At 38.7% G+C, this 10465-nt stretch overlaps 1 long non-coding RNA gene across 1 annotated transcript in view; it reads left to right on the forward strand.

Moving 5' to 3' along the window:
* The first annotated feature begins 8962 nt into the window (after positions 1–8962).
* LOC107701701 (uncharacterized) overlaps positions 8963–10465 on the forward strand; it is a 12134-nt gene continuing 10631 nt past the window's right edge. Inside the window, exon 1 of the long non-coding RNA XR_001635675.1 lies at positions 8963–8972. This is a non-coding gene — a long non-coding RNA (uncharacterized LOC107701701). The remainder of the gene's footprint in view (positions 8973–10465) is intronic.

A 10465-nucleotide genomic window follows, 5' to 3' on the forward strand; every position in this document is an offset into this window, starting at 1 on the left:
AAAGTTCACTTTCAGGGCAGAATTTCTAAATTACAATGAAATTGTCTACAACTGTAAATTGAGTCCAATTATAATCACATAGTTACAACCAACTGCTGATTATACATTCACTCTCACCTACAAATGACAAGGGATCAACTTATAATCATGTTTATATGAATTATCAGGTGAACTTTCAAATGGCCTGGGTATAAGGAGCATTCGCAGCTTATATGGACGGAACGCCACTGATTCATATATCATACTGATATATATATATATATATATACATACAAACATCCAAATAAAATCATTAAAATACATTACTGTGAAGCAAACAAATGTGCATAAGAAATCTATTTTTAATTTTCTGAGATATTTATATTAATGTTATGATTATTTAAAAAAGTAATTAGTTTATGAGCTCAACCTATATTTCAACACCAGCACAATGACGGGATGTCTAATCCATAACAAACATCCTAACAGGGAGTCAAAAATGTGACATAATATGCCTGAGTCACTGTCAAAAACGCCCCCACCATTTTCCTAAGGCTGTAATTGTGACAAACAATCGTCTATCAGTTGCGAATGAGATGCTATACCAAATCCTGTAAACGTGGTTATGAACATGCTTGCAAATCAGTTTGATTTCCTCTGTCTCTAAGCTAATGCGCTTATACGTCACCAGGTTTTCTGCTGCCACTCACGTCACTGATGAAAAATCAAGACACATGCTACAGCCAAATACGCATCTCAAGGTCTGACGGTTTGTGTTACACTGTCGGACGATTATGAAAAATTTAAATAACCCTCATATGAGGGCCTCTTTCTCCACATCAGTGAGAAAGATATTTGCTTCTCTCAAACGACAGTGGCATCAGCTAAACTGGTCCAGTTGTGAATCTTTCATTGTTCCCCAGTTGTCAGACAATCAACTCTGATATTGCAGACATCTGTTTATGTCAAATAATAGGATTTTGTTATCTGTTTGTACTGAAAAATATGGTCTTAAATGACATTATCATGTTACAGATCTCTAGTTTTCTTTCTTTTTGTCTTCTACACCCAAAATAATATTTTCATTCAATGAAAAATGTACAAAAACATCACTTATCACTGTCTGCAAAGCCAGAACAAATTTTTGCTTTACATGCCATAATTCACATTATAATCGTAGGGTGGTGTGATGGGAAGAGGTTAAATATGAGAGTCTGAGTGAGGGATAACATACAGTCAGCCAGTCATTATCTCAAAGCAAACTCTGACAGGGTGATCAAGCCCCTGACACAAAGTGGAGGTCTCTTGTATCACCCTGAATGGATAATGACCAACTGACTGTATATTTTCCCACTCATTACACAGCTACTAACCAATTAAATAAATACAGAGAGATAAAATATTGCTTTGAGAAATTATTTTATTATCTTACCCTTTTATCTCTATAAAGAATTGCTAAGTGGTGGCAATTGGTTATTGTAAATTGTGTATGTAATAGTTTATCCATTATTATATGACAATCTTTAGGGGTCGACCGATTATCGGCACCGACATTAAGCATTTTTATGATTATCGGTATCGGTCATTTTCAAAACCGATTCGCCGATAAAATAACTTAACTTTGAAACGCGCTATTTGGCTCTGATGCAGCCTGTCAGAACTCACCACTCTGTGGCCTAAAGCAGTCTCCGCCCACCGCTCATCTGATTTGTTGGGAGTCATGAGTCCGACCAATCAATGCGGAATTCACTCTCACTCCAAAAGCGCTTGCTAACTGGAGCTGCTTCAGTGATCACGCATCAGTTGTCTCTCAAAAGTAAGGCAGCAGCAGACGTTGCTTAACTTGCAATAGATCCCAATCCACTAACGTTACACTGAAGTTGCAAAACACCTCAATATTATCTATGATTTCCGCGATGCGGAAAACGCGGACGGAATCGCGGAATCCAGTCATATAAATGGAATTTACTGTATGACGCGGAATGTCACAGAATTTGTCAAAGTTTGGATGAATTAATCAAAAGTAGGTCAGTACACTTAAATAGAGTCGCAATATGGACTAGTATCTGTAAATATTAAGCCGCAAAAATACTATTTAAATATGGATCCAGTATGTTCTGTGTGTCTCTGTGTATGTAAATGGCACAGACGCGCGGCTTTGTTTTTTACACATAAAAAGTGTGCGACGCTCGCGGTGATTTCAGCTTCTGTCGTATCTACATGAGGACATAAATACATGAACAACATCTCCAGAACTGCTCTGACTCCCTCTAAGAGTCACTTCATGAGCATTTGACAGTTTCATTGGAGTAAAACTATGTTCATATCATTTACATAGACCTACAGAAACAAATTCCTCATGGCAACCCGTCAAAATATAAGTTCGGGTTAGCTTAATGAAATTATCAGAAATATATTACTGTGGTGCAGTATGATGTACATAATACTACTCAGGGATGAAAGATTTCCGTCGCTACGACGGATTTCCGTAAATAGGAAAGAATTAGGGGAAAAGAAACATGTAGCACATTGTTGTTGTTCTGCCGGTGTTCTGACGATTTGTTGGTAGCATAATTTTTTGTCAGAGCCCTTGTTATTCTTAATTTTGACATTAATTTTAATTTTTACACCAGACATATATATCGGTTCATAATATCGGTTATCGGTCTACTTGATCTGTAATAATCGGTATCGGCATCGGCCCTGAAAAACACATATCGGTCGACCCCTAAATCTGATTGCTTAATTTCTATTTTTATATATTTTATTATTTCATTTATAATAAATACAAGCATTCTCAAGAATTTCACAGAATAGTGTGTTTCAATTTAGAGGGACTGACTTTTAGTTGTCCTTCCTGTCTAGCTATGCCACCTTTGAAAATGTCTTACAGTGACTGTGCTCAACCAAGTCTTTTACTTTATTCAAGGAATGTGATTCTCAAGTGTGCGCTTCTTGTTACCTGAACCCTTTTCAATTTGTCTGAGAACCCCACGAAAGCTCAGACTTCTGTTTGTGAATATAAAACAAAGACCTGTGTCTCAAGCACAAGCTGACCAGAAATCAAAGATGTACACTTCAAATGGCAAACCCCCATGTCCCCAGTGCTTCTTAAAGGCAAAGTCACCCTGCCAGTCCGTTCTTCTATTACACCTCTATTTTTAATTTGCTCAGATGTTTGGATGTCTAAAGTTTTAAAAGACAATATTGGAGAATATGGACTTAAAGGATGACTGTGAAATCTTTAAAGAATGAGAAAAGGTGGAGGGGAGAGAGAAGGGAAAAATAGCTCACTGAGAATTAACCCTAGCCTGGAGCAAGGTCCTAACAAATAGTTTACAGCTACCTGATAAGGCTGTGATACAACAGTATGACTCTCTGTGCTCTTTCGTTTGGGGCATGGAGATAATTCTGGAGATTGGAGAATGTGCTGAATAGGGTGGGGGAAAAATCGACAGCATAGTATCGCGATATTTTCTGCGGCAATACTATATCGATACACGGACGCCAAGTATCGATCTTTTATTAGCCTATACTATTTGGTAGAATAATAAAATCAATTTCTTTACAATCCTCTAGATGGTGGTGTTGAGTTTTTTTTCTGGTGAGGTCAGCTGGGTCACCTTCAGCATGCAGTAAGTTAGTAAAATAAAGAGGGTGGCATCACGGAAAGTTATCAGGAAAGCCCCGTCCGCATTTAAATCGGATGTATGGACTTACTTCGGATTTGTAAACAAGGAGGGGATGTAAATAGGGATGCACCGAAAATATAGGCTACATATAATAATAATAATAATATATATGGCGGGCCGCATCGCCCCCCGCCTGGCAGTGTTCAGCGCGCATGTTTCACTCTCCTCGTCACTGCGCGGTTTGACGCTCTGCTCAATATTCCGATCTATGAATGTGCATTCCGCTCGTGTACCGCTCATGCTCATCGGAAAAGCAAAGTCCGCTCAAAAAACGTGCTGACAGGAAATTTCTATGCAGATAAATAATCATTACAAAGCATTTTCGGTTTCGGTTTTCGGTGCATCCCTAGATGTAAGACTACACGTTTTAATTAAGTTAATTTAAATGTAACAGTAATTTACTTTCAAATGCCCCAATTGCTGAAGGGTCTGCACAACTTTTTAGTACAATTTCAAGTTGCACTGTTCAAAATACCTGTAGTAGCACAGCAATGCATACCTGTTTACATTTAATTAAGGTGGACTCGACTAGACTGTGATACAAATAGTTGAGTTTGCCAGGTGTATACAACATTTATGACAGGTGTTCATGAAAGTGTTGGTCAGTTTGTCTGCTTGACAATCCCATTTTGCACTGCAATAATAAAACTGAAGTGAGATAAACAAACTGAGAAATGTTTCTTTTTAGTTAAAACAGATGTTGTCAAAGTTTTCCTTTGGGGACATAATTTGAAGTTGGAAAAAGGAAATAAATTGCAATATATTGCAGAATATCGCAATATATTTAAAATCGCAATAATATTGTATCGTGACACAAGTATCGTGATAATATCGTATCGTGAGGCCTCTGGTGATTCCCACCCCTAGTGCTGAATGTGGCATACACTGATTGGAGAGATTGTACAACGGTAAATGAGTTTTACAGTAGAGAGCTGAAACTGGTATCTGGAATCATTTGACTCACTCAATTAACATTAGCATAGAGCACCTGCTCATGAATGACAACGAGCCGCCTTCCCACATACAGACAAAAATAATTTATCTGTGTTGCAACCAGTGTCAAAAGTGAAAACAAAGGTAAAATCAAAAACATAATGGGCCAATCATTTTAAAATAAAGCCGTAGGCTTTTTAACTGGCAAATGGCTATTCTATACATTAAAGTCAACAAGAAATGGCATTCACTACCCATTTTATGTCTGTAATGTAACATTTTTATGCATAACAGAATAAAAAAAAAAAATTTTTAAAGTACTGTACTCTCTTAAAAAAAGGTACAAAAGCTCCCACTAGTGCAGCACCCTTTAAAAAGGTATATTAGAATTTTAAAGGGGTCATATGATGCGATTTCAATTTTTCCTTTCTCTTTGGAGTGTTACAAGCTCTTGGTGCATAAAGAAGATCTGTAAAGTTGCAAAGACTAAAGTCTCAAATCCAAAGAGATATTCTTTATAAAAGTTAAGAGTCAACCACGCCTACCTAAAACGGCTCGTTCTAACACGCCCCCACGTCTACGTCACGATGTGGAAAGATTTGCATAACGCCACCCAAATGTTCACGCAAAGAAAGAAGGCGTAACTTTTATTCTCACTGTAGTATTGTTGCCGCCGCCGCCATGCCGTGGAGACGCTGTGTTTCGTTGTGAAAGCGAAACTACTTTGTTTGGCCTTCCAAAAGAGTTTCGTCATGCCTAAAGCTCCGTGCTGGTCGCTGAGGAAATACATCAACTTCGCGCTGTGGTCACAACGCACTGGATAGCTGATAATGTTCTTTTTAGCAACATCATATGACCCCTTTAAAAAGGCATATTAGTACCTACAGTCTACATAAATGGTGCCTATTAGTACCTTTTAAAGGGTACCACCTAGGGTTGGCCGATGTCTACTAAATTGGCTAAATTACTAAATAAACCGAAGCGTGAAACAAATAACGCGTTATACGGAGCCACCAAAAGGTTAGCCGCTTGCTAGCAGTAGCCTGTTGCATTACAGTACATGAAAGTTCACTTACCACATACACAGAGTAAGGAGAAATGTCTGATAGGACGATGGCGAATGATTCACAAATGCAGACATGGTTTTATGTTTACGCGGCGCGATGCAACGCAACGCATAAAAAGACAGTATAAGTCATTATAGACAGTAAGTCATTATAATCCCTAATTATGTCCCCACTGGATGCAACAAATGCCTCGTTTATAATGGGATTTAATGTTTTTGTCTCATCGCTCCGGCCTGACAGGGCATCATAGTATGGTAGGGGCGTAACATTTCCATCACACGCTTGAGGTATTCGGCCAATCACAACGCACTGGATAGCTGGCCAATCAATGAAAGTTCACTTACCACATACACAGAGTAAGGAGAAATGTCTGATAGGACAATGTCGAATGATTTGCAGATCCTGAGCACCAATGACAAACATCTAATCTTGTCAAATGTATGGTAAGTACTGCCGCTCCATAGTATAGAGTCCTTGTGATCTCAAAAGTGAAAGTGAAAGTAAAATGAGTGCGCGCAATCGAAAGCGGTTTCAATAGCGGCTCCCTGATGCCCGCAATTTATATACAGTCGCCTATACTTACCCAACGATATAATTGCGAGAAAAAGTATTGAAATATTTTTTTATCCTCCCATCTCGTAGGCTATTTATTCCCTTTAGGGTTTCCGTAGTACACTTCATTTCCTTTCCGAACACGGAACTGGGATGCGGCAGATTGCGGGAGAGGGGGTGGGGGGGAGGAATCACGATGTCAGCATAACATCGTGATGTCTGTCAGCCATCGGCGATGGACGATGGCATCGTCTATCGGCCCAACCCTAGTACCACCACAATGATAGCTTTTCCACAATTTCTTCTGAGAGTGTATGACTACGAGAGAGTGTATGGAATATGTATCCCCATCACTTGATTTTATCCATCAGGAATTGCTTGGATCGTGAGTAGTGGCCGTTTCAAAGCAGAATAGAGCCAGACCTGAATGCTTATTACATTCTGATGAAAGATTACAAAGACGAAAGGGTGGTGACAGGCCTTGGTCATCTCCAGACAACCTCAGATACAGATCAGACAGTGTGGGCGGAGCCCTTTCAGACTGGCCAAGACTCTAATACCTGCCCTTTTAAAATCATTTCAGACCACACACATATTCAGCATATACCCAAGGCCTACCACCCATCAGAGCCAACAAACACATTACCTTTGACACGTCCACTGATGACATCATTCACTCCAGAGCAAGGAGGTCTATAAATAAATAAAGGTTAGCATTCTCATTCATCTTATTGGTGGTTGCTCAACTGGTGTAGGACCCCAGAAGTATGTCATCTGAAGTCTATGGTCCATACTAACTAGCCAAGCCCAGAGCCCCTGTTCCAGAGCTATTATTGCACACTGATATGAGTATCCACATAGGACAGTTCGTTCAGTGAGTTACTATCTGTTTTGAGCATAATGAAATGGAACATTATGATTATAAAAACAGTGTGTGGGGCGATAATTGGTAAAAAAATAAAAGCTCAAATAAGCCGTCCACCGTATTCGCTGTGAATTAAAAGCAGACGTTTATCAGTGTAAAATGCTAGTAGGGACTTGAAGACAGGTATGAAACTGACTTGTGCTGAATATAAGCACACATCCAGGAGAGTGAAAAACATTCACTGCTCCGATTTGATGACTGGTTGTTAATTAAAAACCCCTCATACTAATAAAATCCCTTCTAACTCCTCCCAGAGCACAACTTGAAAGACCTCTTGAGATGTTTGGGCTATGCTCCTTTTTCACCAAATAAAATGAATGGCATTGAAATGAGGGCTTATTGCTCCACAGTTAAAAGCAGACAGAGAACAGAGCAGAATGCTAATTCACTACAGTTCTAATGCTGGCTGCTTTAATAAAGAGCAGTCTATCAGTGTCAACACACACCCTTATCTGACATTACTGCGGCTCGGGGACTGGGAATGAGCTCCGGCATCATAAAAAATAAAAATAAAATTGTAGAGAGCGCCAGAGAACAAACGACAAAAAAACATGCAGAGTAAAGGGGCTGTTATGACTGTGAGCATACACACTGGCGAAGCAGAAGGCTGATGAAAGCTTAGCCATTTTGTGTGCATATATGAATTTAGACATTAAATTCAAGACAACTTAGAGATAACATTATCCATGACTGCAAATGTAACATCAGTATGCCAATCCTAAAATCCCAAACCTTAACTGATAAGATGACTCTAGATCAGACAGTGACTGCAGCCAACTTCATCCAATATCATTTTCTGCTTTTAAGAACACAGAAAAAATGTCTTCATTTGTAAAATAAACATACACAAAGTGCTTTAATTTGTGGATTAAACGTATACTGAACATATTAAATTATGGGAGCATTCCAGTAAAATGAAACAAATTTTCTTTATATTACAACCATATTCACATTTATACCACAAAAAAAAAATCTAATTTAAAACAGCCTGTGGTGAAATGACTTTGGTGTAAATAGATTCACCAGACAAAGCATTTAAAAGGCTAAACTCAAATGGATTTTAGCATGACTTATTAAAAGTTTATAAATGGCAGCTGAAACTGTCGGATATTACAGCATTTAATTAAGGTGTGTGTGACCTCAGGTTCAAGTATATGATTTTGCCATAAGAGTTGGCTAACTTTATATGGCTAATATTTATTATTCAATATATCTGTTAAACAAAACAAACAAAAAAAGGTACAGAAGGTGACAAACCTCCACTTAGATTAGCTTTACCCTGCAGCTGGATCACCCTATAGACATAGAGAGAACTAGCATGGACTGTCTTGCAAACCAACAAGACAGCATCAGAGGTTGAAGACTGGTTTTACAACCCAGCTCAAGCCACGACTATGTCTGCTGGGCCTCAGCCATAACGACTTTCTTTTCCGCTTTGATGCTATAGATGTAAACGGCACATCCTGCTGTGCAACTCCAGCCTCTAATGCCATCTTGTTTCCTTTATTTTCCTGCCTAAACAGCAGCTACAATGTTGTGGACATTAACATACAATTCTGTCTTCTTACCTGTGAACAACAATTTAGTTGTCAGATCCTAAAGTGCAAGGCAGGCTGAAACTGTAGCCTGTTATACTGGAAGATGTGCTGTGCTGAGCCGAGCTGAGGGGACAGCCAATTATTACAGCAGCCCTGATCAGGAGAAAGCAACTCTCCAGTCAGGTGCATGAGGGGAAAAAAGTACAGAATAGATAGAGGACCAAGAGAGTATAATAGATAGCCTATAGAAAGAGCTCCCAAAAACAGAGAGAGAAATGAGGAAGTAGTGGAGGGACAGAAAATGTTTTTCTGCTTCTGCTTGCCACCCACTCAGAAGGGAATTCTCACATTAGAAGGGCAGGTAGGACGGAAAAAATATCACACCAGCAGGTCTTGACACAGCTGTGCCTACAGACACGGCTAGTTTCCAACTCACAACTTCTAACTGTTGGATTGTGGGAGTTGGGGGGTTTGAAGTGGGATGGGCCCCAGCAACTGCAAACGCAGAATTTCCCAAAAGATATGTTGCTGCTTTTTGCTTTTACAGATGCCTGTGGTGATCTCTTCAAACAGGGCTGTTTATTATTTCAGGGAGGACAACTACCTTCTCCACCAGTCTGTCCACATCATGTCAGCTGTAAAATACTGACACCTTACGTTTTATGTTAGTAATTTTGTCTACTCAAGTGCTCAACTGATAAATCAACTAAATTATTTGGGGGTCCATACGTATTATCATTTAGTTGTTGATCTATGCATATATCAGGCATATGTGAAGTGTTAAAACAACAGCCAAGTAAAAAAAAATGTCTCTGAAATAGGTTTAGGCAATATACTGGTAGATACATGCAGTTGAGATTTTGGATTATCTTCTCTAACACGATTATGCTTACATTATGTTGCAGTGTAGCATCGTCACAAAATGATCATTATCATTATCGTTTTAACATGTGAGTACTAAATTGAGTTCATGAGTTCTTCGTCATTTATTGAGCTTTAAATGTCAAATACACACAAAATGTGTCAAAATGACCATCTTGGCAAGTAAACATAATCAGTTATGTCTTAAGTGAACAGTTGGGAGAAAATATACCTGCTGCTGCAGGCCTCTACAGTGCGACCATTTCAGTCACATTTGCGACTGAAAACTACTGTGTACTATGAAAAAAAATTTAGGAGCACCAGTGCGACTGACCCGACCATCATATTTGTGTTTACGCTCAGGGGAGCTTCAAAATGTTCTAATTACATGTTTTTGCAGCATTGAGTAATGTATCACAGACATATCTGTTGATTCCTTGGTCGAAATGTTAATCAGAATGCATTCACTGCTCAAAACACCGGAGTTTTGTTCAGTGCTGAGTTATGCAAGCTCACGAATCCTCTCATTATAACAAACAAAAAGTGTACACAATGTAAATGCAAATGTGACACTGATTTAAGTTCAATAAACGAGAAGTCAATATTAAGTGACTCACATTGTCGGACTACAACACTATTGCCTGATTTTGCTCTATTTCGTCAACGAAAATGGTTTCAAACAAAGTCACAGCTGAGCTGCTGTGCATCTCCAAGCAAACAGAGTGGTGTTTCATTAATGAATGAACATACATTTTTAAACAAATCTAGTGAACCAATGATTCAATTACCCATTCATAAAGACAGTCACTTGTAGGGTTGCCAACTTCACAAAAGGAAAATATGGGACAATCGTGGTCTTTCATAGAAAAATAAATGACATATATATATATATATATATATATATATATATATATATAT

Source organism: Sinocyclocheilus anshuiensis, unplaced genomic scaffold (assembly GCF_001515605.1).
Source record: "Sinocyclocheilus anshuiensis isolate Anshui unplaced genomic scaffold, SAMN03320099.WGS_v1.1 scaffold1658, whole genome shotgun sequence".
Classification (NCBI taxonomy): domain Eukaryota; kingdom Metazoa; phylum Chordata; class Actinopteri; order Cypriniformes; family Cyprinidae; genus Sinocyclocheilus; species Sinocyclocheilus anshuiensis.